Consider the following 14416-nt stretch of genomic DNA (forward strand, 5'->3'; position numbering starts at 1 on the left):
TTTATCCCCTTTCTGAATTGGGGCAACACTAGCTGAACAGTTCTCCATACCAAATCTCTCTAAGATTGTTTCAATATATCGGTTTTGAGACAACCCCAACAAACCACGTGAGCAATCATAGAATATTTCTATTCCAATCCCGTAAGTTGTCTTACCCATATCTTTCATTTCAAAATTCTCATAGAGCAATTTCTTAGTTGTGTGCAATAAACCAAAATTATCACTGGCAAGCAATATATCATCAACATGTAAAATCAGAAATATAAACTTGCTCCCACTAACCTTCAGGTATATACACTAATAAACAGTGTTTTCCTTAAATCTGAAGTAATAGTATCATTGAATTTAAGATACCACTGTCTAGAAGCTTGTTTAAGTCCATATATTGACTTATTTAATTTGCAAACTATGTGTTTTTTTCCCTTTATGGAGAAACCTTTAGGTTGATCCATATAAACCTTTTCTTCTAAACTCTCATTTAGAAAAATAGTTTTCACATCCATTTGGTGTAGCTCTAAATCAAAATGAGCAACTAAAGTCATAATGATTCTAAGTGAGTCCTTCTTGGATACAGGAGAGAAGGTCCCCTTATAATCAATACCTCCTTTCTGAATGAAACATTTGGCCACAAGTCTGGCTTTATGTCGTTCGATATTACCTTTTGAGTCGCGTTTGGTCTTAAAGACCCATTTACAACCAAATGTTTTATATCCTTCAGGCAATTCGACAAGTTTCCAGACTTTGTTTTGATCCATTGATTTCAACTCATCATTCATGGTATCAATCCATTTATCAGAATCATTACAGCCAATGGCTTGTGAAATCAAACGGGTCTTTACTTGTCCCAATATCATAATCAGATTCTTGTAAATAAACCACATAATCATCAGAAATAGCAGGTCTTCATTCTCTTTGAGACCTTTTTAATGTTGATTGTTGTGGTTCTTCCATAATTGGTTCATTAGTAATAATCTCATTGGGGAGTGATTGATCATTAATTTGTTGTTCAACATTGTCAAATGATTCTACAATTGTAGGAACAACAACTTCTTTAGAAGTTATGGGTAGTGGGACTTGCACCCTAACTTCTTGAATATTTGTTTTTTGTAAATGATCACTCCTACTGATTTCACTATTCTCAATGAATCTGGCATTACCTGTTTCAACAATTTTCGTACTATAATTAGGACAATAAAACCTCTACCCTTTGGATTTCATTGGATAGCCAATAAAGTAACCACTAATGGTTTTGAAATCCAATTTCTTTTCATGTGGATTATAAATCCTAGCCTCCGCTGGGCAACCCCAAACATGCAGGTGCCTTAAACTTGGTTTCCTTCCTGTCCACAGTTCAAAAGGAGTTTTGGAACTGCTTTAATAGGAACCATATTCAATAAATAAATAGCGGTCTTAAGGGCTTCCATCCATAATAAAATGGGTAAAGAGGAATTACTTAACATACTCCTGACCATATCCATCAATGTACGATTACGCCTTTCAGCCACTCCATTCTGCTGAGGCGTACCTGGCATAGCGTATTGTGCACATATACAATGCTTTTCTAGGAGTTTAGCAAATGGGTCAAGGGGTTGACTCAGTCCATCATATCTTCCATAATATTCATCACCTCTATCTGGTCTGATAATTTTCACTTTTTTATCTAATTGCCTTTCAACCTCAACAATGTACACCTCTAGGGCATCCACTGCTTGAGATTTTTCATGCAATAAATAGACATAACAATAACGTGAAAAATCATTAATGAAAGTGATAAAATATTTTTCTTTACCAAAAGATGGCGAGTCAAAAGGCCCACAAATGTCCGTATGGACAATTTCAAGAAGTTCTCCACTTCTTGTAGCACCATTCTTTATGTGTTTGGTTTGTTTTCCCTTAATACAATCCACACACACATCGAGATCAGTAAAATCTAGGTTAGGCAAAATCCTATCTTTTACTAATCTCTCCATTCTTTCTTTGGATATATGACCCAAACGCCTATGCCACAAGTAGGAAGAACTTTCATTGATCAAGTTACGTTTAGTTCCAACATTATGATGCAGGGTTAGAAGGCTTTCAGCAAAATGATTATTAAGATTCAGTTTGTACAAACCATCACATAAACTACCAAAACCAATGAAAGAAGAATTCTTAAACAAACTAAATCTTCTATTACAAAATGAAAAGGAATAACTTCAAGGTCAAGTTTAGACATAGAAACCAAATTACGAGAAATAGAAGGAACATAAAGTGTTTGAAACAAATCTGGATAACAATCAATGTCTAGAAATAAACGAAATGTCCCGGTAGCAACCACTGAACTTTGACTCCATTTCCCACAACTATGGAACTTTCATTTTGGTTTAAAGTTTGGATTGTAAGGAAGCCCTGCATCAAATTAGAAATATGAACACTGGAACCTGAGTCAATCCACCAAGTATTAGAAGGAACTTCAGTAAGATTTGATTCAAAACATACGTAAGCTAAAGGCTTACCTTTCTTCTCAAACCATGCCCTACGTTTGTGGCAATCTCTCTGAACATGCTCAAACTTCTTACAGAAACGGCACAGTATCAGCCTCTGTACCTTGAGGAGGCCCATTGATTTTAGGTGATTCTGTCCTTTTACCCTTCTAAGTAGGGGTGATAAACGGTCCGGTCGGACCGAACGGACCGTCTGTTTCCATCCGGACTGGACCGAATTGAGACTTAGACCGGTCCGGTCTGGTCCACATTTTAGAGGACCGAAAATTTTCGGTCCAGTCCACAGTCTATGATTTTTCTGGACCGGACCAGACCGAATGAAAAATAAAATATATATATATATATTATATACAATAATTGTACAATTAACAATATAAATTTTTAAATATATTATTAATAGTTGTTAATATTCTATAAATTAACAATATTTTATATATATTTTCATCTAACCTATCACTATTAATAATATAAAATTTTAAATATGTTATTAACACTTGTTAATATTCTATGAATTAACTAATATATAATATCAATTAGTTAATTATATAGTAATTATATAAATTAATAATATAATTTTCATCTAATTTATTATCATTGACCATATAAAATATTTTTTTATTGAGTTTGTTACATAATTCACATTAATAAGTCACTTAATTTAATTTCTTATTTTCAATAAATTTTTTTATTAATTATTTAAAAAAAAAATAGACCAGACCGGACCGGACCATTTGCAGCCCTACTTCTAAGGTTTCTTCTACTTCTTATTGGCTCCTTTGCTTATAAGGTGAACTGAATGATGTCCTTGTTGCTTAAGCCTTGTCTCTTATTTAACAAGCATACTGGCCAATTCATTTACATTATTTAACAAGCATACTGGCCAATTCATTTACATTCCACTTGTCCTTAATAGTGTTGTAATAAGTTTGAAATGACCCATATTGAAGAGGCAAGGAGTTCAAAATAAATTGAAAAAGAAAAGACTCATCCACATTCATCCCAAGAGCCTTTAGTTTAGTAGCTAGATTTGACATCTCAAGAATATGCTTATGCATCCCACGAGTACCATCAAACTTCATGGTGGTGAGTTCAGCCATTAATGTCCCAGCAAGAGACTTGTCAGCTGAACGAAAACGTTCTTCCACAGTCTTAAAAAATTCCTTAGCAGTGTCACATTCAGGAAGTGTTGACTTAATGTTGTTCACTATACTCATTCGCATAAACATAATGCTCAATCTGTTTGATCTTTCCCAAGAATGACTTAAAGTCTTTTCTTCCGCACTACTTTCCTAAGTAATAGCAGGTGGTTTCTCAGTCCGGAGTGCCAAATCAAGATCCAGTACACCTAGGTGAAATTGGACTTGCTCACACCAGTCTGAGAAATTTGTTCCATTAAGGATCGGAACAGATGAAGCATGCAAATGAAGCGAAACAGGAACTGAAACTGCAATTAAATATATGCTCACATATTAATGCTTTGAGTTAAATAATAAACAATAAATAGTACTGCTATAACACATCTTTGGATGAAAATTACAGCATACAAAATTAAGCTTTTGACTATTATGGTGATTCTCTTTCACCTATTAAAAAATAATTAATAATGTATCCATAATCCAATAGGTCCATTACCTTTGGGTATCCGATTCCAACTCTCAATTAAGGATACACATTAACTATTTTACTTTAGTATATTAATCACAAGAAAAGTGGTGCACCTTTGGGCCAAGTCAAAATATTCTCATGATCAAAGATACATATAAATATCTATTCAAAAAATTGCAAAGTCATTTTCTTAATACTTGGGATATGAGTATTAAGATCCAAAATACAACTTGAAACCTATGACTCTCTAGTTGGGTCACTTTGGTGATCACCAAATTATTTCATAAAATAGAATTTCGAGTTGAAATAATCACTTTGCAAAACAATTTATCATCAATCACATCATGTCATCATTTAAACAGTTTCATATATGTGACAATTTCATGTTCAAATAAACTATAGAAAAATAATTACAACATATCAATACAAGAAATGTCACTCATAAATTCTAGACATGATTCAGATTTTGTAAAGGATACACATTTCATCCATTGTGTTCTATACTGTAGAATAAATTATGGGCAATATTATCAATTTAATAAAAGGCTAGCATGTAGCATCACACTGGAAATGGAGAAAAGATAATGCACGAAAAATATGTGATTTGCTCAATTAATTAAAGCAGCCAACGACATCATGCTTTATCAGAATCCATAGATAACAAGTTGGGTAGAAAAGAAATGAATAGAAAAAGGAAAAAAAATGATTTGCTCAATAAAAGCCAACGGCATCACTAGAAAATCTCATGGAAATGGTCAAATCATCATGACATCATATACGAATCGCATAGTGAAAATAAAAACCCACTTATCTAGGAATTAGTTAGTTACCGAATGATAAGTAATGGATATTGTAAATAAAAATGAGATTTTATTTTGTGGAAAACTTTAACAGTCACAGCAGAAGAGAAAAATAAAATCAAAACTAAATCATATCAAATATAATCGAGCAATTTTAAATGAAATCTTCCACAAATAATTGATTCCAAAAAATAGATCATAATGGAAAATCATGAAAGTCTTAACAAGTGCTTTGCTACCACATGTAAGTAAAAATTAAGCGTAAAACTTAATGCTTTGTAAATTCCAAGATCTTGACTATCATGATTTTCACAAACATAAATAACGTACTGGAATCCATAGCGATTTCTTCAGTTAATTCTTGATCTGAAAATGTGGAATTCTCCAGGAGATTAATTTCTCTCGCTTGACCCTTTCTCTAAATGAAAAGTCACATTCACTCATAAATGATGGAAAGCGTACAATGCTTCTTAAATGGGTAGAGAGAGGATCTATCTCCATTTAGTAACTGCCAATGGTTTAGTAACCACCACTTCACTTCCCATCAAAGTATGGAGTAAAAATATGAAACTACTTTTCTAATTCTTATCAACCAATATTCTAGAGATTAGATCAGATAACTTCATTTTAACATAAGACTAAAAGTCATACACGTGTCATGTGGGACATTAAAAAAATATATCTAACATGCAGAACAACTTAAAGTTTTGACTGGTGTACCAATTGCTTGAGGCCAAATCATCTATTTTTTGCGGTGATGACCTGCACTCAACCATTCTATCAAACATCGCTCTATTTGAACACCATCTACGATCATGTGGTGAATATCAACGATGTCCCATGAAAGATAAATTCCTACCATTTTTAACCATTGAGACTGTGTATCTTTATTACAAACAGGACAAGCCATTTTACATTTTTGTGCTCCAACCAGAAAAATTTCCGTATGCTGAAAAATCATTTATTGTCCACAACATTGCAGCAAACATCTTAAACTCCTGCGACGAGGCCGCATCATATGAACTAAAACCTTGATCCCACAACTCTTTCAACTCTGCAATCAGTGGTTGCAGATATGTTTATTTCATCCCCTGGTAACCTTGGCCCTAGTATCAGTACAATTATCATAAAATATAGATCATTCATGCACTTCCAAGGTGGCAAATTATATGACATTAAGATGACAGACCAAATACTATGAGAAGTGTTCATGTTTCCAAATAGATTAAAATCATTCGTTGCTAAACCAAGACGTACATTATGAGGTTCTTCGGTAAAGCATGGGTACTCGACATCAAATTTCTTCCATTGCAAAGAACTTGTAGGATGCGAGAGGAAGTTTTCATTCGGACTCTTTCAGTATGATGTCAAGACATATCTTTTACAATCAACCAGGACATAAACAATATTTGAAGTCAAGGAATTAACAAAAAATATCTTAACATTTTTTCGGGTACATTACGCTTATTGGATGTCTATCTTGACTCATAACACACTGGACATGAAGCAAATTCTACATATTACTGCTAGAAGAGAACACAGTCATTCTTACATGAGTGAATGATATTATAATCAAATCCTAGCTCTCACTTCAATTGCTTCACTTCATAAAAGTTATGAGGTACTACGTTATTCTGTGAGAGAGTCTCTTTCAATAATTCGAGCAACATGTCGATGGCCTTTGTAGAAATACGACATATAGACTTAATATGGAGCAACATCACCGTGAAAGATAACTTGTTATGACGGGTGCACCCCTCATACAGTTCTCGTTGTACATTCTCCCACAGTCTTCCAAAGTTTCCATTTCTCTCAAATGATTATGCAGATGTTCCTTTTCCATCCCTCACCCCAAACATTCCTGCACCAAGATCGCCTAACATCTCCTTCATATTCTCTCCATTATCATCACTATCATCAGAAATATCCACATTTATGTCATCTATGTCCTCCATTTAATTGAACTGACTGCCAAGTCTAACTCCTTTAGGAAATGATTCGCCATGTAAGACCCAAAGCGAGTATTTAGGAAGTGGTTCACCATGTATGACCCAAAGCGAGTATTTAGGAAGTGTTTCACCATGTATGACCCAAGGTGATTGGCAAGTTTGCGTTTGAACAGATTCGATGTCGTTCGAATGTTTAGTTGCCAAACAGCCCTTGTAGTGTTCGAATATGATAGTTTTTCGTTCGAACAGAATATTTCTTTAATTAAGGAGAGTTCGAATGGATATAATTTTTGTTTGAACTTATATGTCCTTTTGGCCAAACAGTGAACTAATGGCAACTACTGGACGAAAATATGGGAGAGAAGCTGGCCAACCAAGCGGAGAAGCTAGTGCTCAAGCACAGAGACTGATATTGGTTGAGGGGGAGATCATTCTAGATGACTTTTGCGATATTACGTGGGATGGACAAAGCATATACTCCATCATCACTAATCGAGGATGAGCACCGACTTGTCAGCAGAGGGATGTTGCCTATCCGGACATGGTCGGCGAGTTCTACTGTACCATGGGCGAGATGGAGACTGATGCAGATACCTTCACCCTTACCGTATACCTTCACCATTCAAGGAGTGAGTATTACTATTTCACCCTCTGTTATTTCTGATTTTATTGGTATCCCGTGCATGATTGGCGCATACTCTGCACCAGGTGCATCACTTGCACAGGATGCAGGGATAGATGGTGAGGGTGATAGTGAGGACGATGCTCCAGCAGATGACGGTCTCACAGACGATGAGGTTCTTCAGATGATGTTGGACACTTTGACTCCTCCATATGATGGCAGCAAGGTCATAAGGCAAGTAGACTGTATAACATTTTTTAGATGCTAAATTTAATTGTTTCCACTAATGTAAATCCGAGTAAACACAAGATAGATTTTGGCATCGAGCGAGCTAGATTTATGTTACGAATAGCTCAAAGAGAGCCAATTGATTTGCCATTATATTTCATCCACCGGATTCGATCTGAGTCACGCTATTCTAGTGGAGGTAGTCTACCATTTGCACTGATGATCTCTAACCTCCTTGTCCGATTGGGGGTTAATGTGCAAATGACTGAGAGGAGGCAGCCACAGATTGGGCCTCTTAACAAGATGACATTCAACAGGAGCGAGGGTCACTTGCGGAAGACTCGAGCTAATATTCCAGCGACAGAAGATAAAGGCACAACAAGTGATCCAGCTTTTACTCCTGCCGGTGTTCAAATATAGCCTGCTGGGGCTACTTTGGATGAGGTACGATCTTTGCTCGAGAAGCATCACCGACTTTTGGTCAAGGAGATCGTTGAGCCCATAGTGGGGGAGTTTCACGCGATGGAGGGACGAATATCTTCCTTACAGGAGGATTTTGAGCTACTTACCAGATAGATAGTTTTAGTTTTTATTTGACTTTTTTATATTGTATTGATCGGTGCAAAATTGCAAGTGCACAGTATCGTAGTTTTAAATAAAGTGATGACAAGAGTATCGTCCTCATGGATTGGTAACTTACTTTTGACAAATACTGAAATTATACTGATCTCGACTTTATTTAGAAAAGTCACTAATATTTTTGTAATTGCAATTTAAAATAAAATCAATTAAAAAAAATACTCAAAGGAAAAGAAAGATGTTGTTCGAAGATCAATTAATGGGAAAGAAAACTTCTAGGAACTCGATTTCGTCTAATCTCTCACTATGCTTTACTCATCTAACTAATTGAATTTAATTCTCTCTATTTGTTAGCAAATCTCCAATTCATCCAAATGCCTCTTCGATAGTCAATTGGGAATATTCTTGTTCATCATTTTACACAAGAGTATGCAAATTAATAAAACAATAAAACATTAAAACCAACGATTTTAATACTACATAGGCTCATAAAAGTCTTTCGATCTTTATATTTACTTATGCCTGAATATCCAAGATCTATCCTATAATTCCCTCTTTCGATAGCAAATTATAAGATCAAAATCATCTAATTAATGGCCAGTTAATTAGAAGCAATAAGCTCAGAATAAATCAGACAAATATAGAATATAATTACTTCAAATTAGAATATAAAAGCAAGCATAGTTCAGAATTAGATTACATCGTTTTCCTAGAGTAAAGAAAATTTAGTTCATGCTAAAAACTAAATTCAACATAAACGAATTCACCATAATTTCTCTAAAAAAAATGAAAGAAAATGAACACTGAAAAATACTCTTGTCATCCCAGCCTCTTAGTCACAGCGTCTTCAAAGGAAAAAAAAAATAATCCCTTTCCATCCAATTCCAGCTTGCGTCCGTGTAACACGTTGATTCCTTCAGCTGCATCCATTCTGTTCAACACCAATTGGCCTATATTTCATTCCAACCTCTGAAGTCAAGTCAAACCACTTCAGTGTATATCCGTTCTAGAGCCCACAAATCCCACGCAAGGCACACCATTGGTTTTCATTCAAAATAAAAATAAATGCCCATATTGCATGTGTTTTTCTCTTTTATTCAGCAATTCCTATATTCAAATAACATCTTCATTTAAATGAGAGAGTTTCTAGATGATAGGCTTGTAAAATTGGCTCTTCATTTTCTTCAAAGCTGAAATAAATTTAAATGATGACAATGAAGCTTAAAATCAACAAAAATAAATAAAATTAGACTAAAGTTTAAAATTAAGAAGTGATAAAATATACTAAATTATACAAGTCATCAAACACCTCCAAAACTTACAGCTTTGTTTGTCCTCAATCAAAAATAAAAGAAAATAAAATACCACTATAGACTATCAACTAGACCCCATAGAGAAGTCTCATCACTCACCAAGCTATGATTTGAATTTAGATTTCATCACTAGTATCTTACTCTTTTAACATCAAGGATAGAAGGGAAATCAATAAAAAATTTAGCAATTTGTCAAGCAAGAGTTAAGCGTTTACTTCAACTTAAAGCTAAGACCTTAAGTGTGTGTGTGTGTGTGAGATAGTCAATTTAACTCCAAACCACCTACAAACTCAAATAAAAGTATAACAACTGAAATCAGAAAAAGTCTTTTAAAACTTAACCCCATAAGTCCAATTTTTAAAAATCCTCTCCACTAATGTAGTCAAACCAAAATCTGAAATCAAAATGTCTTTAATTAAATTGTAATGATAGTCCACAAGGAGAGGGCTAAGAAAGAAATGTATATGAAAAATCAAAGCAAACTAGGAAAATATTTAGTGGAAAGAACAATGAAAGAGATATCTACAGGATTCAAGCCATAACTTTTCCTCAACTATATGCTCATACTGATGACAATATTGTTATTGTAATCAACGAAGTAATACCAATTACAACTTCAACAAAATCTGAAGTGATTTACACTCCAGTTATTGCATTTTCTCTATTTTTTCTGCCATGATGGATAAATCACCTTTGAATAAAAGACAAACCTAGCAATAATACTTTTTTTTTTTTTTTATCTTTTTTTTTTCCACACACTTGGATCGTATAGAGTCATAGAGAAACTTTTTTCAAAGTACCCACAAACTCAGCATGACATAAAAGAAACTTTTGAAAATTTTTCTCAATTTCATCCTCAATCACAAATTTCAGAGTCATAGAGAATTCAATCATACTCAAATACATGTTTGGTAAGAGAATCCAACAACTTAAGACATCTACAATCACAAGTAAAATAAAAATAAATCAAGAAGACCAAATGACTATAGGAGTTTACACCCCTAAACTTAAACTAAACAATGTCCTCATTGTAATTCAAAAGTGAGAAAGATTGAAGAAATGAAAGGAACTTCCCTGGTTTCATAGTGAATCAGCCGTAGTTTTTAATTTTTAGCTCTTTAGTCATGCTAAATAAATCTGCATCAAAATCTAAATTATTAAAAAAATAAAAAAAATAAATAATAAAAATAAAAGAAAGTTCTATGGGCTGCCTTTCATAAGCGTTTGTTTTAAAGTCTACAGCCAGACTTTTCAATCTTCATCAATTTGGATCTCCAAGAGGAATAAATGCACAGTTCCTCTCCACTTGTTCTCCATAATAGTGCTTCAATCTCTGACCGTTAACTCTGAATATATTCTCTATCTTGTCCTTCAAGTCTATTGCTCCAAAAGAGGAAATTTTGTCAATTGTATAAGGATCTATCCATCTTGATTTTAACTTGTCTAGGAAGAGTTTGAGTCGTGGATTGAAGAGTAAAACATGTTGTCCTGGAGCAAACTCACGCCTAAGAATATGTTTATCATGCCACTTCTTTGTCTATCCTTTGTAGATCTTTGCATTTTCATAACCATCATTCTGGAACTCATTCATTTCATTAAATTGAAGAAGTCGCTTTTCCCCTATTGCCTTCAAATCAAAATTAAAATTTTTTACAGTCTAATAAGCTTTATGCTCCAACTCAACAGGGAGATAATATGCTTTTCCAAATATTAATCGGCAAGGAGACATCCCAATAGGTGGTTTAAAAGCTGTACGGTAAGCCCACAAAGCAACATCAAACTTCTTTGCCCAATCCTTTTTATTGGTGTTGACCGTCTTCTCAAGGATGTTCTTATTTTCTCGATTTGAAATTTTAGCTTGGTCATTAGTTTGAGGATGGTAGCCAAGTGCTATCTTGTGCTTCACACCATATTTAGACATAAGGTTGTCAAACAACTTGTTGCAAAAGTGGGTCCCTTCGTCACTAATAATAACTCGTGGAGTGACAAATCTTGTGAATATATTCTTATGCAGAAATTTGAGCACTACCTTTGCATCATTTGTTGTTGCAGCAATTGCTTCCTCCCATTTTGACACATTATCAATTGCTAACAAGATATAAACAAAGCCAAAAGAAGGAGGAAAATGACCCATAAAATCTATTCCCCAAACATCAACTAATTCAACCTCTAAGATGTTTTTCAATGGTAGCTCTTGACACCTTGAAATATTTCTCATACGTTAGCACCAGTCACAAGTTTTCACCAAAGTATAACTATCACGAAAAATAGAAGGCCAAAAGAAACCATTTTGAAGTACCTTAGCTGCTATTTGTATTGCTCCAAAGTGTCCTCCATATGATAAGGAATGACAATGATGAAGAATGGCTTGCATCTCTTCTTCTGGCACACATTTTCGGATGATTTGATCAAGGCATCTTTTGAATAGTAAGGGCTCATCCCAAAGATAATATTTCACATCATGCAAAAACTTCTTGCGTTGGTGGTAAGTGAGATCTGGTGGCAATAGTTTACAAGCTAGGTAGTTTACAATATTAGCATACCAAGGGAGTTTGATCTCACATGCAAACAACTGCTCATCAAGGATTGCTTTTTGGATCACTGAATATGGTCTTACTTCCTCTTGCTCCAACCGAGAGAGATGATCAACAACTGAATTGTCGCTTCCTTTCTTATTTCGAACCTCCAAATCAAATTTTTGAAGTATGATCCTACGAATCAGCCTAGGCTTAGCATCCTTCTTGCCAAACAAATAACGAAGTGCTGCATGATCAGTGAATACTATCACCTTTGTACCAATGAGGTAAGACCTAAATTTGTCACAAGCAAACACCACAACAAGTATCTCCTTCTTAGTTGTTGTATAATTTAATTGAGCTTCATTTAACATCTGGCTTGCATAATATATGGCCTTGAATAGTTTGTCTCTCCTTTGTCTTAATACTGCTCCAATTGCAAAGTCACTTGCATCACACATGACTTCAAAATGTTGACTCTAATCAAGTACAATCATAATTGGTGCTGAAACTAGTTTCTCCTTAATTGCATTAAAGGCCTGCAAACAAATATCATCAAAGTCAAATGCAGAATTTTTTTTAAGAAGATTACATAAAAGTTTTATAAAGTTTAGAAAAATCCTTTATAAATCTTCTATAAAATCCTGCATGTCCCAAAAGTTTCTGATTCTCTTCACATTCTTTGTAGGTGGTAGTTTTTCTATGGTTGCAATTTTAGCTCGATCCACCTCAATTCCTTTAGATGACACTCCATGGCCAAGCACGATCCATTCTTGAACCATGAAAGGACACTTTTCCCAGTTTAGGACTAAATCTTTATCTTCACATCTCTGCAAAATAAGAGCTAAATTATGCAAATAATGATCAAAAGATGTACCAAAAACTAAAAAATCATCCAAAAAAATTTCCATTATATCTTCCACCATATCAAAAAAGATAGTCATCATGAAACATTAAAATGTCGTTGGGGCATTGCACAATCCGAAAGGCATCTTCCTAAAAGCAAATGTTCCATAGGGGAATGTGAATGTAGTCTTCTCTTGGTCTTCAGGGGCTATGGCTATCTGGTTATATCCCGAATATATAATCATCTAAGAAGCAATAGTAGGAATACCCAACTAATCGATCCAACATTTGATCAATGAAATGAAGTGAAAAATGATCATTCCTTGTTGCTTTGCTCAACTTGCGGTAATCCATACATACACGACAACCTATGACTGTTCTTGTAGGAATAAACTTATTATTGTCGTTTTTCACTACCGTCATACCACCCTTTTTTGGTACAATCTGCACTAGATTTACCCATGAGTTGTATGAAATAGCATAAATAATTCCAGCATGGAGGAGCTTCAAAACTTCAGCTCTCACTACTTCATTCATTGATGGATTTAATCTTCTTTGGTGCTCGATCGACGGTTTGTAAAGTTTCTCTATTAAAATCTTGTGCATGCAAATGGAAGGACTTATACCTTTTATGTTAGAAATAGTTCATCCCAAGACTGTTTTATGCTCCCTTAACACACAGCAGCTTTTCCTCTTCTTTGGGTGTGAGTGATGTTGCAACAGTCACTGGAAAGGTGTAACTATCACCCAAGAATGCATAGTGAAAATGCTCAGGTAATTGCTTCAACTTTGGAGTTGTAGTTTGCTGCAACCTTTCTTTAGAAACTACATAATTCGTCCTTGCTACCGTCGGCTTTAGCCTCCCCACTTCATTACTAAGTGATGTAACCTGCAGCAAGGCTCTTAAGGCAAATACATAGAGAAGAAACTCTTCACTAATAAAAGGTAAATCAGATTCACAAACAGTAGAGTTATTAAAATCATAAGCATGAGATGAAGTGGTGATACATCGTTCTAGGTGATCGGCTGGTACATCTTCTTGAAAGGCTACTTTTACACATTACTTAATGACATCTACCCGAAAGCAAGTGTTTGGATCTTTTGGAAATCTCATGGCTTGGTATATGTTGAACATAACATCCTCTTTGTTTACTCTCAATGTTAACTCACCATTTTGAACATCAATTAAAGCCCTTCCAGTGGCCAAGAATGGTCGACCAATAATTAGTGAGACTTCTTGGTCTTCCTCCATATCTAACACTACAAAATCAGTAAGAAAAATAAATTTATTCACCTTTATCAATACATATTCTATGATTCCACGTGGATACTTGATGGATCGGTCTGCTAGTTACAAATAAATGATTGATTGTTTCATCTCTCCAAGTCTTAATTTCCTGCAAACAGAAAGTGGCATAAGATTAATGCAAGCACCAAGATCACATAAAACTTTATCAAAAAATGAATTTCCAAAA

This window comes from Juglans regia, chromosome 10 (assembly GCF_001411555.2).
Source record: "Juglans regia cultivar Chandler chromosome 10, Walnut 2.0, whole genome shotgun sequence".
Taxonomy (NCBI): Eukaryota; Viridiplantae; Streptophyta; class Magnoliopsida; order Fagales; family Juglandaceae; genus Juglans; species Juglans regia.